This window comes from Durio zibethinus, chromosome 22, assembly GCF_047325235.1.
Source record: "Durio zibethinus cultivar Kanyao isolate XHJ-2024 chromosome 22, ASM4732523v1, whole genome shotgun sequence".
Lineage (NCBI taxonomy): Eukaryota > Viridiplantae > Streptophyta > Magnoliopsida > Malvales > Malvaceae > Durio > Durio zibethinus.
Window position 1 is genome coordinate 4,284,551 of NC_143183.1, and position 19,927 is coordinate 4,304,477.

The following is a 19,927-nucleotide window of genomic DNA, read 5'->3' on the forward strand; positions in this document are numbered from 1 at the left end:
CCTCCCTTCATGGTTCAACCACGTAGTCAAGGACATGTTGGTTAAAATATTAGGGCAAGTCACATTGAACCCATTATGGTCCCAGATTTAGATGACCCAAAAGAACAGAAGAAACTAAAGAAAGGCATGCTCGAACAATCTGAAAATACAAAGGCATAGTAAAAGTTAGATTTCTTGGAAGGAAGATTGTAAGCTGTTGAAGGTGTAAATATTTTTTGGCACAATTGATGCCAGCGAACTCAGTTTGGTTTCAGATTTGGTAATCCCACCAAAGTTTAAAGTACCAAAATTTAAAAAATATGATGGAACCAAATGCCTTCAGGCACATATCACTATGTTCTATCGAAAAATGACTGGGCATACAAACAATGACAAGTTGCTTATCCATTATTTTTAGGATAGTCTTATTGGATCGACTGCCAGATGGTATATTCAATTAGATAGGAGTCGTATTCATTCATGGAAAGATTTGGCCAAAGAATTTATTACTCAATACAAGTATGTCATAGATATGGCTCCAAATAGATTGTCCTTGCAAAACATGAAAAAGAAAGCTAATAAAAATTTTTAAAAATATGCCCAAGATGGCGAGATGTTGCCGCTCAAGTTCAACCTTCTCTCACAAAAAAAAACTATTTTATTCATCAATACTATTCGAGCACCATACTATGATAGACTCATTGGTCATGTAATGAAAAACTTTGTTGATATGATGATTACGAGAGAGATAATAGAAATGTCATTAAAAATGGAAAGATTGATAGAGGTGATGTTTCTAGATCAAAGAAATGAGGACCATCCAAGAAAAAAGAAGCAGAAGTCCAAGCTGTCACCACTAAAAAACCAAAACCAAGACCTTTTATCCTATACCATTCATATCATGTACACCAATCTTCTTACCTAACCATTTCTAACATTTTCCAAAATTCATACCATTACCAACCAATGCAAACCCAAACACCTACTTTTCAAGCCAATGTTCACCCTTGAGCACCTTCACCATAACTTTCCCTTTAGGTAAATCTCACAGACTTTAATCGAAGGGAACCCCAAAATAATCGAGAGTAACAACGACTTGATCCAATTGCTATGACATACATGGAATTGTTCCCTCAATTATTCCAAAAACATTTGGTGGCTCGACAGCCCATAAAGCCTTTAAAACCTCTATATTCGAATTGGCATGATCCTGAAGCTCTTTGCGACTATCATTATGGAATTCAGAGCCATTTTTTAAATAATTATACAGCTTTCAAACGTAGGGTGCAAAGCTTGATTGATAATGGATTTTTAAATTTCACAACCAAGGTCGGACTGAGTATGAAGGCCAATTCGTTACCTAATCATGGTAGAGGATCGAAAAATGCTTTAAATAGTGAGACAACTCAGAATATTAAAAGGGAAGTAAGTGAGATCAAAACCCCAATGGATGAAATATTTGCTACCTTTATGAAAGTAAATATGATTCATCCAATATCTGAAAACTCAGATGATGGAAAATTTTCATATAATTTAGATCACACTTGTGAATTCCATATGGGGATGGTTGGTCATTCGCTTTAAGATTGTAAAGCATTTCGACAAGAGTTGCAAAGAATGATTGATTCTTTCTTGGTTGAATTTTATGAAGAACATGAATAAAGTTTAGTGAATGTTGTGATGAAAGACTCGTATAAAAATAGGCCTCATTGAATGAATTTTGAGCCCATTACCATATTTTTTAAAGAAAAATTGAGTGTTAAGGTTAATAAGCTAGTTCTCATGAATTTTAAGCTTGTCACAATCTTTTATGATAAAAAATTGAGTGCTAAAATTGGTGAACCAGTTTGTACAACAATGCCAAAGGTGACAATTGAGGTCCCTAGCCCATTTCTGTACAAATCGAATAAGACAGTCCTTTGGAAATATGATTATAATATCATATCACAAGGTTTGGATAATAGTTTTCTTCAATATAGCTCATGTGATGCAAGTATAGCAAATATAACTGGTGTAGGGGGCATAACTCGAAGTGGGTGGTACTATACCCTAGAAGCACTTGAGAGAGCACGAAAAGAAAAAGCAAAGGGGAAAAAAGCTTAAAAAAAGAAGATAAATCACCCAACGATCAAAAGACTTACCTAGCCCTAGTCTTAGATCGATAATGTAAAAATTTGGTTACAAAAAAAAAAAGCTTGTAAGTTTTTGAAGCTTATTAAGCACAGTGAATATAGTATAGTGAAGCAATTAAATTGCTTATCATCTTAGATTTCTATGCTCTCGTTATTGTTAAATTTTGAGGCTCATAAAAATGCTTTGCTCAAAATCCTCAACAAGGCTTTTGTAGCTCATAATATATCTGTGGAGAAACTTGATCGCATAGTGGAAAATATCATAGTGGGAAATTATATATCATTTAATGATGATGAAATTTCACTTACTGGCAGAGGTGATGCTAAAGCTTTACATATCTCTACAAGATACAAGGATCATACACTGGCAAATGTGCTAATTAATAATGGATCTTCTTTGAATGTCATGCCTATGACTACACTATCAAGATTGCTAGTTAACATGTCTTATATGAAGATAAGTCATATGATAGTGAGGGCTTTTGATAAGACTTGTTATGAAGTGATAGGTAATATCGAGCTACCAATCTAGATTGGATCATGTACTTTTTATATAGTCTTTCAAGTTATGGATATCACTCCTTCCTATAATTATCTTTTAGGAAAACCATGGATTCACATGGCAAGAGCTGTTTCTTCCATTCTGTATCAGAAGGTAAAATTCATAATTGATGAAAAGGTGGTCATTGTTACTGGTGAAGAAAACCTATTGGTGACTAAACCCTCTACTATATTATATGTTGAAGTAGTTAAGGAAACCCTAGAATGTTCTTTCAGATCTTTTGAATTCGTTAATGCAACCTATATGAGTGAAGGATCAAAAGTGCCTATTCCATGTCTATCCAAAGCTTCTAAGATGGCACTTAAAGAAGTGGTAGAGAAAGGATAACAAGTGTGGGCTAACTTACAGAGGATGGAATGACCATAGATGATGCCTAAGAAAGATGATCGATTTAGGCTGGGGTACAAGCCAACTCAAAAAAGAAGAATAAAGTTCATAAAGGAAAAAAAAAAAAAGGTTGGCTTTTTTTCTAGGGTAAGAAATAAAAACTGAAAACCTATCTTTTTTTCTCATTTATGAGACTTTTATCTCAGCTGGTTGTATCTATCTAGATATAGCAGAAAATATAGAGAAAGAGTTTACACCATCATTAGAAGATATCTTTGCTGAAATTTTAATACAAATGATAGGTGAAAAAAAAGGATAACGAAGATCCAAGCTATCTATGGGTTTATCTTACTCCTCATGGTGTAGAATTAAAAAATTGGCATGTTGAAAAGCTACCTATTATTTTTAAATTTTCTCTAAAGTAATGTGTTGAACCTAATATAAATGCCTTTGTTAAAAGCATTAAATGTCTTATGTGTGTTTGTTTCCTCATTTTCAATTGAATAAATGACAAGTGTAGCACATTTGTCTATTTTTTTAGCCTCTTTCATTTTAATTCCCTGTATTACTATACATCCTTCTACATTTTGTCCATTTCACTTATTTTCAGGTATCTGAATAATGAATATGAGATCATCATGACAATATTCCAGGATTTAATTTTGGAAATTCTATTTATATTAGTGAACTTGATGATGAAAAGAAGGTGGAAGACCATGCCATATCCCTATTATTATTGAGATTAGTGGAACAAGAGGAGAAGCAAATCATGTCTCTTTAAAAAGCCACTAAAGTTGTTAATTTGAAGGATGAAGAAACTAAAAAAAAGGTTAATATTGGTACTTTAATGTCATCACCAATGAAGCAAGAGTTGATAAAGTTACTACATGAATATGTAGATGTATTTTCTTAGTCGTATCAACATATGTCGGGGCTAGATACTAAAATTGTAGTGCATAAGCTGTCACTAAAGCCTGAGTGCAAACCAATTAAACAAAAGCTGAGAAGGATGAAACGTAAAATATTGTTGAAAATAAAAGAAAAAATGAAAAAGCAATTTGATACGAAATTCTTAGAAGTGGCCAAATATCCTAAATGGGTGACAAATATAGTCCTAGTACCCAAGAAAGATGGCAAAGTGAGAATGCGTGTCAGGATCTGAATAGAGTAAGTCCAAAAAATAATTTTTCATTGCCTCACATTGACACTTTAGTGGATAATACCGCTAGGCACTCTCTATCTTCATTCATGGATGGATTTTCATGCTATAATCAAATTAAGATGGCACAAGAAGATATGAAAAAAAACTACTTTTATGACAGTATGGGGAACATTTTACTATAAAGTCATGCCCTTCAATTTAAAAAATGCTGGGACAACATATCAAAGAGCCATGGTAATTTTATTCCATGATATGATGCATAAAAAAAATAAAGGTGTATGTGGATGACATGATTGCCAAATCCCGAGAAAAAAAATCATGTAACTAATCTTAGAAAGCTATTTAAGAGAATAAAAAAGTTTCAGCTCAAGCTCAATCCAACTAAATACACTTTTGGTGTGACCTCAAGAAAATTACTAGGATTTATTGTTAGTAAAAGAGGAATAGAGGTGGATCCATATAAGATACATACATCCAAGAGTTACCACCTCCACGCACATAAAAAGAAGTAAGAGAATTTTTAGGGAGATTGAATTATATTGCTCGTTTCATTTTCTAACTTACAACCAAATATAATCTCATATTTAAGATTCTTTGAAAACACGGGTCAGAAGAATGGGATAAAGATTGTCAAATGACATTTGAAAAAGTTAAAAAAATACTTATCAAACCCACTAGTATTAATGTCATCTGCCTGTAGAAGACCTCTTATCCTATATTTGATGGTGTATGAAAAATTAATGGGATGTGTTTTAGGGCAACATGATGAAACATGAAGGAAAGAGCAGGCCATTTATTACTTGAGTAAAAAGTTTAATGATTATGAGTCAAAGCATTCACCATTGGAAAATATGTATTGTGCATTAGCTTGGATGGCTCATTGGCTCAAACAATACATATTGTATCATACTACCTGGCTTATTACAAAATTAGACCCAATAAAGTACATCTTTGAAAAGCCTTCATTGTCGAAAAGAATAATAAGATGGCAAGTGTTACTTTTTGAATATGACATTGTATATGTGTTTTAAAAGGTAATCAAAGGAAGTGCTATTGTTGAATTTCTTGTAAAACGTGCTCATAAAGATTATGTACCTATGACATTTGATTTTTTAGATGAAGACTTAATGTCTGTAATGCATATAGATAAATAAACGTATAATGAAGATATATGAAAGATGTATTTTGATGGTGCATCAAATGCTTTGAGACATGGTATTGGAGTAGTTTTGATATCTTTAGAAGGGGATTACTACCCAATCATTGTGAAACTAAATTTTGATTACACCAATAATATGGCAGAATATGAAGCATGTGTTTTAGGTCTTCAAGTTACTCTTGTAAGGAAGGCCTATGCTTTAAAAGTTTATGAGACTTTGCCTTGGCCATATACTAATTGTGAGGAGAATGGGAAACCATAGACTCAAAATTAATTTTATACCAAAAGTACATATCAAAATTGATCAAAGAATTTGAAAATATTTGGTTTCATCATTTACCTTGATAGGAGAATTAGATGGCTGATGCTTTGGCTACATTTGCAGCAATGGTCAAATTAAGTGAAAATGCTGAAATCCAACCCATCAAATTGAGCTTGTGAGAGAAACCAGCTCATTACTCAAATATTGAGAAAAGAGTTGATGGAAAACCATGGTATTTTGACATATTACAATATGTTAAATATTAATAGTACCTAGGGCATATATCAGAAAATGATAAGAGAACATTGAGAAGATTGGCAATGGGCTTCCTTTTAGATGGAAAAATTTTATATAAGAGAAGTTGAGACCAAACACTATTAAGATATGTGAATGCTGCTGAAGCCAAAAAGTTACTAAAAGAAATTCATGGAGGTGTTTGTGGAACTCATACAAATGATCACATGATGACCAAGCAAATAATGATAGTAGGATACTATTTATTGACAATGGAAAAAGATTACATTGACTATGCTAGAAAATACCATAAATGTCAAATTTATGCAAACAAGATTCAAGTTCCTCCAACGTCTTTGCATATTATATCAACACCTTGGCCTTTCTCTATGTGGGGAATGGATGTGATAGGGCCAATTACACCAAAGCCTCAAATGGACATCGATTAATTTTAGTGGTAATTAATTACTTCACAAAATAAGTAGAGGCAGCTTCATATGCCAACATGATAAGAATGATGGTTTGTAAGTTTATCAAGAGAGATATCATATATCGATATGGCTTTCTAAAAAGGATCATTTCAAATAATGCTCTTAATTTGAATAATAAAATAATGATTGAGTTTTGTGCTTAGGTTAAAATCAAACACCATAAATCAATGCCTTATCATCCAAAGATGAATGGAATAGTTGAAGCAGCCAATAAAAACATAAAAAGAATTATTGAAAAGATGACACATGTTTATAAAGATTGGCATAAAAAGCTACCATTTGCATTACATGCTTATCGAACTTTGATTTGTATATCTACGAGAGCTACACCATTTTTATTAGTATATGGGATAGAGGCAATGTTACCCATCAAAGTTAAAATTCTTTCCTTACGCATTCTCATGAAAGTTGAGTTAAAAGAAACTGAGTGGGTTCATGCTCGATACGAACAATTAAATCTCATTGAGGAAAAGAGTTTAGCTGCACTTTGCCATGGCCAACTGTATCAAATAAGAATGATGTGAGCTCATGATAAGAAAGTTCACCCATGACAATTTCGAGAGGGAGAATTAGTTTTGAAGAAGATTCTTTCTAACCAATAGATCCTCGAGAAAAATGGACTCTTAATTGGGAAGGCCCATATATGGTGAAAAAAGCTTTTTTTGGTGGAGCACTGATCTTGACAAGAATGGATGGAGATGATCTGCCAAATACAGTCAATGCTGATACAATAAAAAAGTATTATGCATAAAAAAATAAAAAAATGAATTGAAAAGATATTTGAGTTGAAAACCTAAAAAAGGTAGCTTAGATAAAAATAAAAAGGGGATAGTGAATGGAGTGGCTCAATTCTCAGTATGTGCCAAAAGATCTCAATGGTTTTGGACTAGTTTGGTTTGCTACATTTTCGAAAAGTCAAGGGCACCAATCAAGTGTCTTCAAAAAAGAATCCATGATGAATTAGTTCATGATGATCTGAATATTTGTTATGTAATTACTCAATGTCCTTGTTATATCCCTTTTGATAATGCATGAAACACTTCTCCTTTTTACTAAAATAAAATACCATTTTGTTTATCCTTTCTTTTGTCCTTTTCATTAAAAAAAGAAATATGCAATGTGTTATAATTGTTTGAAATTCAAAAGATGATAAAGGAATAACAATGACCATAAAAGAAACTCACATTATTTTGAAGAAGATTTAAAATGATAAGCAAAATAGTAAGAAACAAAGGTTAATGGGAAAATTGTGGTCGACATGGAATATGGGATATGAAGAGAAATCTTATTCATCAGAACTTAATTAACTATTAGAATGCATGCGATTTAAGAGAAAAAAAGAAACAAACCTTGAGAAATTTCAAGGATTAAAAGAAAATGACAAAAAGAAAAAGAAAGAAAAAGATGGTTTCTTCATTTGCATAATAAGTGTGTATGTATCATGATCATCATTCATTGCATGGCATTGCAAAAATATGAAAATGTTATTCACGCAGGTATGTGACACAACAGATGTAGGGGTCTAGGACAATCCAAGACCAACAAAAGAAAAGTCAAAAGAAGGAAAGATGTGAACTTTTTGGTTTAGAGAAATCTTTCAAATACCATTACCTCACAGATTTTTAACATTTAAAGTTCATTGCCTTTGATCAAAATAGCCTTTTGAATTTAAAGTTTGTTGCCTCTTATCAGAGGAGCTTTTTAATTTTAAGAGCCTCTGGTCAGAGGATTCTATCAAAATTAGGCATGATTTGTAACACCAAATGTCATAATCTATAAGTCCTCTAAGATTTTTTAATTTAAAGTTTGTTACCTTTGGATAAAAGAGCCATTTAAAGTTTGTTGTCTTTGGTTAAATGAGCTTTTGGAATTTAAAGTTTGTTACCTTTGGTTAAATGAGCTTTTTGAATTTAAAGTCTATTGCCTTTAGTTAAATGAGCTTTTTGGATTTAAAGTTTGTTACCTCTAGTGGGAGGAACTTTTTAACATTTAAAGTTTGTTGCCTCTGGTAAGATGAGCCTTTTGAATTTAAAGTTTGTTGCCTCTGGTTAAAGAAGCTTTTTAGATTTAAAGTTTGTTACCTCTAGTGAGATAAGCTTTTTAACAATTAAAGTTAGTTACCTCTAGTGAGAGAAGCCTTTTGAATTTAAAGTTTATTGCTTCTGATGAAAGGAGTCTTTTGAATTTAAAGTTTGTTGCCTTTGGTTAAAGGAGCTTTTGAATTTAAAGTTTGTTGCCTATGGTGAGAGGAGCTTTTTGAATTTAAAGTTTTATAACCTCTGTTTAGAGGAGCCTTTCAAAAAAAAAAAAACTTTATGTTCAATGTTTTATTTTTTTGTATGTGTTTACTTGAACAAAATTGGTCTATCTTTGTCTTTGCTTTATTTTTGATTCTAAAAAATAAGCAAAGATGGACAGTTGTAGGTACTAATTTTTTTTTCTTTTTTTATTATTATTTAAATATAATTTTTTTATATTATTATTATTATTAATCTTTAAAACAAAAAGAAAAAAAGTAAAAAAAAATCTTTGATTTCAACTATAGTAGCCAAAATCAAGCTGCCATAGTGGTCCAAATTTCTCTCTGACATTGCCTAACTTGGCAGCATAAAATTCGGTGACCAAAAGTCACCAGATAGACTTTCAAATTTTCCATAAAAAAATCCAAGGAGATCTGGGATTTGAAATCCTAAAAGTTTTATAAATAGAGCTAAGTTCTGTAGGAAGACAAAGAAAAAAAAAGAAGGAACACACATAATAAAAAAAAACCAAAAACAAACATAAAAAGTTTTTTTTGAGAATGAAATTCTCGATCTAGGAAGTAGTAAATTTTTTTTTTTGAAAAATATAGGCTTGGAAAGGTGTTTAGAAAGCGAAAAGGATCATTAGGGAATTTTTAAAATTTTTTTGGGTCGTCGGAATCTAGAAAATTTTGAATTTTTCAATGACCGTTTGAATTTTTCGGTGACCAGAATCTGGGTTCATCATCGGAATCTAAAAATTTTAAAATTTTTTGACACTGATTGAAGTTTTCGACCACCGATGCATGGCAGCGATTAGCCAAAAACTAGGTTTTATAGTGGTCGACGAAGGTGTTGGGATTTTAGAAAGAGAGGCTCTGGGTAGAGAGAGAAAGTGAAAAGAAAAAATAAAGAAAAAAAGCTGAAACAGGCCTTTTATAGGCACCCTAAAACGATGACGTTTTTGGGGGTCTAAACTGAACTTGACTCGTGCAGGATCTGCACTCTGACCCACGCACCAACCCTACCCATTTCGCAGGTTTTTCCTTTTCTTTTTCTTTTCATTTTTTGTTTTGATTTTAATTTTGAATTTTATGTTATTTTTTTTATGATGTTGTTATTATTATTATTGTTATTTTATATTATTACTAGTAATAATTTTTTTAGAAACAAATAAATAAATAGAATAGAAATAAAACTGAAATAAAATAAAGACCTAAAAAAATATAAATAAAAATTTAATAATAATAACTACTTAAAGGAAATAATTTTATTACAATAAAAAATATTATTTAAATTTCACCAAAATGTTGGGATAATTTTAAAAAATAATTTTTGCTAAAAAAATAAGTAAAAAATGATAAAAAAAGAAAAAAATTTTGTTTAAATGAATCTTTTAAATCCAATTGTTAGAAAAAGCTAAAAGAGTTTAGTTTTCTTTAATTATTGCAAGTAAAAATAATTTTTTCGGATTTCACCATAAAGTTGGGATAATCCAAAATTTTTTTTTACTAAAATAAAGATTGATTTAAACAATGTAAAACAATAATAAAAGATAATAAAAAATAAAATTAATAATAATTGATATCTTGAATTTTAAAAAATATATATAGAAAATTGAAAGAGTTCGATTTTCTTCAAACAAGATATTAATATTTAGATTTCATTAGTAAGTCAGGATAATCTAAATTTTAAAAAAAAATAATTAAAGAATACATAATAAAATTTTTTAAAATAATCATAATAAAAATTAATTAATTAATTCTTTCAACCATAAAAAATGATTTTATTTAGGATTTTACCAAAATTGAGATAATCTTAAAACTTGTTCAAAACTTTTATAGTTTTACTGAAGAGTCGAGATAATCTTAAAATTTGTTTAATAAATTTTAGGAACTCAAGAGTCAGAATGTTCTTAAAATCCTTTTATTAAAAAAATAATTAAAATATCTTATGACGAAGTTTTGAGAATTTTGTGAATGGTAAATTTTCTCGAAATATTTTCTAAATAATGATTTTCTATAAATTTCACCAAAGCATTGGAGAATTTATAGAATATGAAATAATAATAATAATAATGTTAATTTTGTAATAGAGAAAAATGTTTTAAAATAAATTTTGAAAATTAAACTTAAATAAAAAAAGATCACGTTATCAAAATTATAAGATTACGCATATTTAAATGGTATCGTTCTTCGAACGGGCGAAGTAAGAGTGCTAATACCTTTTTCACTTGTAACCGTACTATCGTACCTAGTCCTGATTTCGTAGACCTAAGCTTCTTTTAATAAGTTTTAATTAATTTTAAATTTTTTTACTAAAAGATGATATTTTGGGCGGCCAATCACACCCTATAAAAAAATTGGTGTCGACTCTGCAAATTTTCACCAAATCTAGCGATCGAGTCCCTCCAGATGAAAAATCGTTATGACAATGTTAATCAAGCTTGATCCAAATCGACTTTATCCATAAACAGATCTAAGAGTAACTATTGGTCAAGTTGTCAAACTCCCAACTCTATAATGGACCTAACAATAAGCAATTGTTAAAATAAGTAAAGAAAAGAAAGTACTTGGAGCAACCATTAGTGAAGCTCTGAATTTTCCAACTTTGTCATGAACCCAAATATCTTACTCAACAAGTAGTCTTTTTATATATATAAAAAAAAAAGCCAAGCTAAGGGATAAGAGAAGCGGTATAGGAGCAATTATTGGTCCGGCTCTCGAACTTCCAACTCTATAATGGAGCTAACAATGAACAATTGTCAAAAAAGGTAAAAAAAAAAAGAAAAAAAGGAAGAGACTTGAGCAACTATAGGTGAATCTCTCAACTTTCCAACCCTTTGGTGAAGCATGAACCCAAATATTCTTATTTAATAAGTATTTATTTAACCATTAACAATTTAGTCAATCCTGTACAGCAATGAATGGAGTACTAAAATCCTCTATATATATATCTATATATTCCTCGATAATAATCACAACCCAATCCAGTCAAGCTACCATTGGCTTCAGCAAGAAATCAGTTTCTTGGCAAACATGGCCTGCAAGATGTCCCATGTCCTTTCTATACTTCTTCTGATATCATCACTTTTATTGCTCTTACTTCCAACTTCAACCGAAAACACACACTTGGGTACGTTAATTTTAACTATATATGAAGCGTTCTTCCTAATTAGTTCTGTCCCTTTCTTTTGAGTTTGTTATTATTATTATTATTTTTTGGTTATTGTAGGAAATAAGGTGAATGAAGAGATTCGGAGAAATCTAATCACTGGAAAACGACCTCCATGTACTAAACAGTGTCATGCAGGAGGTGGCCCTGCACCTTCTAAGGCAAGTGGCGTGAAGGAAAAATTTACTAGCGCAACCAAGACCGAGGGCCATAACTAATGGCTACAAACCTTACTACACATGTGCCACTACTCTCCATGTATGCCTTTCTGATTGGGTCTGTACCATTTATCTTATACATATAGACCAGAGCATAGAGTTCTCTTGGTTTCTGTTGGAAAATTAAACCAAATGTAACATTTTCCTATTAATAATTGGTTTTAATTTAATACATAGTTTGTTAGAAGTTAGTTTTTGGAATATTGGTCATTTGAGTTTTTATATTATTTCTTTCAAAGTTGTTCTTCTGGCAAATTTCAATTTGAGATTTGTAATTTTTAAAGAAGTTCGTAATTTAAAAATAAAAAAATTATAAATGTGAAGACACATTTTAAAAATGGTTATATGAATAAAAAAAACTAAGCTCTAGATTCAATTTGAAACTTATTGAAATCTTGAAAATAGATGTAAATAGGATAAAGAAAATTTCAATTGCACCAAACCATGCGTGAAAGTACATATTTAGCATCTTTAAAATTACCTGAAGAGAGGGTTTTTTTTATTTTATTTACAAAACCAGAAAGAGAGGACTAAACGTAGATAAAACTTGAAGATTTCTCGTTATAAATATATATATGACCATTTATCTTTTCAATATTACAAAACTAAATAATTAGACGAAAGATTTAGACTTATTTACATAATTCTACTTTAGATGTGTGAATTGTCTTAAAAGGAGTAATATACAAATGCCTCAAAAAGACAATTATCTATTTATTGGGATTGGAAAGGTTTCCGCCAAAGTATTGGTTATCATTTTTTTTATCGGATTGATGCGTACAATACATTTTGACTTACAGATATTATTTAATATTTTATCTAAAAAATTTATACATGCATAAAAATACACTTTCATTACCATACATTTATATATTTATATATAAATATAAATTTTAAAAATAATAAATATTTAATATTAAAAAATATTATGAAAATCAAGTAAATTATTGTTCAATAACCTAATTTGATGAATATATATTTTTGAATGAAATTATGAAAATAAAAATGATATGAGAGAGAAGCGCTTATAAATTGATTACAAAGATTATTAAATGAGACAAAATAAAAATGATACACCAATTTTTTTTCTATGAAAACGAACATAATTTGTGGGTAAATTATAAAGGTTTTAATTTTAATATTATTGAATTTAAATTTTATTCAAGACCTTTATTTTAAAAAGAGTTTAAAGTTAATAAGGAAATAAATAAAAATTAATTAATATTTAATTTTAATAAAAAATACCAATTGGAGAAAATTCACTTAATATTAGAAACTTCGACCTTTTTTGTTCAAAAACAAAAATATCAACCTTAATAATGAAATAAATAAATATTTAATAATTAAAGATAAAGTAATTAATTTAATACATTATCAAGTGCATATGCAGTTAACTATTTACACTTTGGAATTATTGCTTTTATATATTGTATTGATATTGATAGATATTGATTATTAATTTGTTATTTCTTGGTATTGCGAACATATAGAAAGTTGGAATTATGTTGGTAGAATTTGAATAGACACAGGACTAAAAGTAAAGGTCCCATATAAATTTTTTTTTTCTATTTAATTTGGAGAGATTAGATATTAATATGCTAATATTGTAAACAAAAGTCATGCGTCAGTCACCAATGGATCATTTGGATGCCACCGAAACATCAGGCATGATTTGTGCATTTTTTAAGTTAAAGCCTTTCAGGTGCGCTTTTTTGAGTTCAAACGTGTCATTTTATCGTTTGAATATCAACATTGTGGTACGATTAGTGCAATTTAATTATTGGAGCTTTTATCTCTAGTCAAGATAATTTAATCTTACCATACCTTTTTTCAATCTTATCCTTTATTTTTTTTTCCATTTTTGCAATAAAATTAAGTTTCAATTTTTTTGTTCTTTCTTGGCTTTTTATTAAAAATATTGAAATAATTTTTGCTGATATAATATAATAAATAACTTTTATTATATAATAAATTAATAAATAAATAATTTTTGTATTATATAATAAATTAATAAATATTATAAATAACATTAAAATATATAAAAAATAATTTATCAATACACTTTTAGAATAAAGCCCTTAAAAGTCATTTTATATTCTCATTTCACCACATTATTGTTTTGTATGAAGGGTTCTATTTACATCCCAATAATTGCTTTATACACTCCAATAATTATATTATAAATTTAACTTTAAATGAAATTATTTAAGCATTCATTAATAAATTATTTTTTTATCTTTTTTACACCCTTCTTCATCATTTTCTCTTTTCTTCATTTTTTATTCCTTGTTCCTCTTTCCTTCTTCTTTCTAGCAACCATCAATCTCTTGTCAAAATTCACAATCAAAATTTGTAAACGTATTTGTAATATCTTGTATATTGTCAAAATGGAAAGTGAAATTGAGAAAAACACCTATAGAAATGAAGATTTTGGAGATGACAATCAGGAAAGTTGATTCTATTCCTAAATTTGCACATTCCAAAAATACATTTTTGAAAAATAAGTTTAGTATTTGAAAATGCATTTATGAAAATATATGTATGACTAAATATGAATTACTGAAAATATCTTTATTTTTTGAAAATGAATTTTCAGAAGCATCTTTATATTACCAGATATACTTATTCGAAATTGTTCAGTAATTTTTGAAAATTCATTTTTGAAAATAATGAATATGTATCGAAAATTTATTTCTAGAAGTAATAATTATTTTAAATTTATTAATATTTAAAACAATTTGAAAATTGCACTGATAGAGTAGAATGAATCACCATAGAATTTGGATACCAAATATGATTGTAATTCTTTATTTACTACTAAAGAAGTAAGATTATGTTTTTTAAGTAAACTATATACAATGAACGTCAAAGATACAAACATGTTGAGAAAGCTGGTAAATCACAAATATAACAACTCATGAAAAAGTTGTTCAATTGTAAATACGTTGAGCGGCATAGGACTAATGAATCAAGCGACTGTGTAAGAGGCTTGTACTAGGCTCATCCTACTATTATAGATTTGTTTCATGCCTTTTCAAGTGTCCTAATTATGGATTGCATCTATAAAATAAATAGATATTGTTTTCTTTTGCTTGAGATTATAGGTTTAACTTTCACTGATATGACATTTTCTATTACATTTGTGTACATAAAAGTTGGTGCTATGACAACCACTGTTAGGCATTGTATAAATTAAAAAGTTTGATGCTTTCTGATACATTTTCTAATGTCATTATTACTGATAGAGATTTTGCATCGATGAATGCAATATAAGTTTTGTTTCTCAGAACAAATCTTTTATGCAGGTTGCATATCTCAAGAGATGTACTTGTGAATTGTAAAAAGTTTTTTGAGCAAAAAGAGAAATAAGAGGCATTCATGTCTGGTTAGAGTGTTCTTGTGCTCTCTTCTACCAGTGATGAGTACAAAAGACATCTAAGTTTACTAAAAATTGATTATTAGACTTATTCAAGTGCAATCAAATATGTGAAAGAACAGTGATTAATAGTATATAAAAAAAGATTTTTTACTGCTTGGATGGATAAAGTAATGTACTTTGAAAATGTTGCAACAAATAGGTAAGATTTAGTTTAGTTTTTTATTAAGATTATTTAGATTTGTATGATTCATAACAAAATGTTCATTCAAATATACCTTTATTAATTTATTTATGACTAAGAGTGCACATTTGAAATTGAAAAGATACCTTGGATCATCTCAACGAGATTTTGAATCATCATAAAGTATAATTAATGCCCTTATTAAGCAACAACATATAAAGATAAAGGCTTCATTTGAGAGAAGTGTTATGATTATCGAGCATAATTACAAATCATAATTGTTTAAAAAGTTGTGAGGTTTGGTTTTTAGGAGCGCACTCAATATGATATTCATAGAGGCAAAACTAGCAAATCAAATTGAAATTAAAAAGCAATGTTGTGGTTGCATTATCATATGCACACATGGATTACATTGTGCACACAAAATTACAAGGCACATAAGGGTGGGAAGTTCAATTTCTTTATCTAAAGTGCATCCTTATTGGAAAAAATTGGATCTAATGAATAGCAAAGTGGATGACATATTAGAAGAGTTAACTATTACGTTTGAGGTTGAACGAATCATAAAACACTTCAATGATTTTAATGAGTTTAATAAATTAGCCATGAAAAGAAAGTTGTGAGAACTAGGTGATCCGTCAATAGCTGCCTTGATTCTACCATTAGAAATTGGTAAGACAAAAGGTTATAGAGCTATTAAAATAGATAAATCTATGCGATGTGACCAGTCACACTAGGTAGTTATGTTATCTGTAGAGCATAGTATGTCACCACTAACCATTATGAATTCAATAAACGTGACAACATTGATCGATAAACTTCTTGTTTACCATTCTCATGGTAAATAAAAATATAGCATTTGACTAGTTTTCTAATGGAGTTACGATCATTTATATAGACCATTAATGATGTTGAGGGAGATGAACATTGTTGTTTTCATTTTATTGTTGGATTGCTTGTATTGGGTATCAATGGTTCAGTATAAGTGAGACAAGATTTAATTGATGAGTTGATTCAATATCCAGATGAATATGTCACATTGTATGAATGAAGAGTGTTGAGGAATTGGTAGAAAGTTTATCATGTTTTGACACTTGTATCTCATATGAAAAGTGGATGACCTTACTTGATATAGGTCATTTGATTGCCTTACGATTGTAGACTTTGAATTTTGTTTGAATTTTTTGAGTTGGGCCTCAATTTTACTCAGTGACCTTAAGTTTATTGCATTTTGTAAGGTTTGATTATACGCATTAAAATTTTCTTTGAGGTTGGCCCAATTTGGGTTAAATGGACATTGGTATTCATGAACCCAAATTTTGTTAGGCCAAGGCCAAATTTCATTTTTGGCCTAAGCTCATTATTTTTATTTTCATTTTTTCTTTTATTTTTATTATATTATTTATATAGTTTTATAATTTATTATTAAATAAAGTATTAAATAAACCAAAAAATAGGGAGATCAGGGGCAGGTGGCAATGGGTATCGTGCAAGGCACTGGCAACCCATTTGCCTAAGCCACCACATGCTGACCACCAACCTCTCTGCTTTCTACTAACCTCTTTGCCCTCTCAAAAGTACCTTACCATCACTTGCCAGCCACACTTACCAGTCGCAACCGCCGCCATCACCCTTGCAGCATGGATCACGAGTGAAAAACGTGGGGGTTTGTCCTCGTTTAAGCTTTATAAATGGAGCTTCATAAAACAAAAGAGAAATCAGAAGGACATTCTACCAAAAAATTTTAGATCCCACCATCAATTGTGAGCAACCTAACTCTCTGTGCAACAAATAAAAAACAAAAAAAAATTTATAAGAGTTAAGAACTCTATCACACTTTTACCGCTACCATTTATAGAAAAATTACAAAAAACAAAAAGCCCTAACTCATAAAAAAAATTCCAATTAGAAACAAAATCGTAAAAAACAAAACAAAAACTAAAAAACTAAAAAAAAAGTTAAACACAAAGAATAAAAAGGAAAAACCACAATCCTTTTGAGCAGGAAATCTAGCACCATCAAACATAAAAAAGGAACAAAAAAAAAGGTCTTTTGGTTAAAAGTTTGAAGAATGGATCTAGGAAGTTTCGGGTTGTTTTTGGTGAGGAAAAAGCTAGGAGTAGAAAGGGGAGAGTGTGAGGATCATTTTGGTGTTTTTGGGTTTGTTTTCGATGACCGATGAGGTGGAGTGTGGCAGTTGACAGTGAATGAGGAGACGATTGGCACGATGTAGATGATCGATTTTTAGGTTTATTAGTCAACTTTTTTTTTTTGTTGAGTGAAAAAAAGAAGTCTTTTTTTTGTTTTAAGCAGAAGAAGAAATAAGTTGAAAAAAAAAAGGAAGGCTTTTATATAAAAAAGCCAAAGGATAAAACAATGCCATTTTGAGCACCCAAGATCCACATGCTACCCGTGACCCAACTCGACCATGGTCTATGCACCCGACCCTTCAACCTACTCAGCTCCAAGCCTCAGACCGGTCTAGTTAAACTCATATCAAACTACTCCAAACTGCCCATAGGTATTTTCTTTTATTTTTGTATTTTTTGATTTTTTTTATCGTTTTAAGTTATTTTTTAGTTTAATTTTATTTATGCATGTTTAGAATGTCAAATTTTCTAAAATAAATATTTGTTGCTTTTTTTGAAAATAATAATAAAAATGAGAACACAAAAATAAAGTTTAAATTCTTGATAATTTTAAATTTCATTAAAAACATAAATAACTTTATAAAATAAAAAAAACTAAAAAATAATAATAATGATAAAAAAATGAAAAGAAAAAATCAATAAACAAACAAATTTTTTATAATTTTTAAATTCCACCATTTCTTTAATAAAATAAAATAAAAAATAATAACCAAAAAATAAATAAAAGTATTAAAAAAATGAAGGAAGGAAATTTTTATCTAATGATGAGATTTTAGGTTACTCCAAGTAGCGATGCTTACTAAATCTCTAGGTGAAATTTTTTTTTAAAATACTACAAACATATTGGAGTATTTATAAGAAGTTTCTAATACAATCAAAATCTTCCTTTTTTCTATAAAATAAAATAAAATAAAAATTAACTAAAAATTATAAAATAAAATAAAAATTAACTAAAAATTATTAATAAAAATAAATTTTAACTAAAATTATTAATAAAAAATAATAAAAATGAAGGAAAAGAAAATTTTGCCCGATGATGAGATTTTAAGGTATTTCGAGTAGTGATGCCTTAAAAAACTCTAAGTGAAAAGATTTTTTTAAAATACTACCAGTATATTAAAGTATTTATAAAACAAATTTTAAGATGATAAAATTTCTTTTTTTTTCAAATAAATAATAAATAATAAATAATAAATTTTTTAAAAGAAAAATATAATGTGTGCATTAATATGTTGTCATTCGCATTGCATGCATAATTTTTTTTTTTACAAAAAATAAATACGAGCATCTGAGGATGAGATTCTAAGGTTTTCTAAGTAGTAATACCTAAGAAATTTCTAGGTGAGAAATTTTTTTTTTAATATTACCAACATACTATAATATTTTAAGAATTATTTCAATAAAAGAGAATTGATTTATTTTTCTCGAATAAACGAAATAACAATAAAAAAATAAATAAAAGGAAAAAACTAAAATTACGATAAATAAAGGAAATCAAGGAACTATTTTTAAACACCAAAACTAAAACCATTTTTTGTCAGGATTAATGAATAACATGTAATTAATTGGTATCATTTTAAGCGGACACTGTGGGGCTGTTAATCCCTCCCCACGTATAATTGACTCCCAGACCCAAACTATTTTGTAGACTTTAAAATAATCTTTTTAGTAAATTTTAATAAATTTTAAGATTTTAATTAAAATGGTAAATTTTAATAGGTGACCAATCGCATCTAGCCAAAAAAGATTGGTAGTGACTCTGATTTTTTTTCCTTTTTGTTTCCAAATTCGTTTGGTGATTCCATATTGTTACAACAATTTGGTGACTCCATTAGGGAAGCCATTTTTTATTAGAGTCAGGCCAAAATTTAATTATATGCTATCCTTAATTTTGATTTAAATAATCTTAATAGGTATTTGATTTTAATTTCCTTGATTTTGAATTTATTTCTTTTTCAATAAAAAATAATATAAAATATTAAAAGATAAAAAACAATTCAAAAACAAAAAAGAAAATTTCACATGTATTATTTTTTAACTATGCTTTTTGTTCATGTTTATTTTATTTTTCTATATATATTATTCTCAATAAGTTAGGACAAATTTGCACACACGATGACACGTTACACTTCATGCATGAGCTCTATACCTAGGCTCCATCCCTTATAGGAGAAAGTAAAGTATCTATGCTCTTGTGAAGTGATAACCTTTATAATGGCAAGTGAAATACTTTCACTCAAATTGAATCCTTTCTATTTGTAACCTATAATAGGTGAA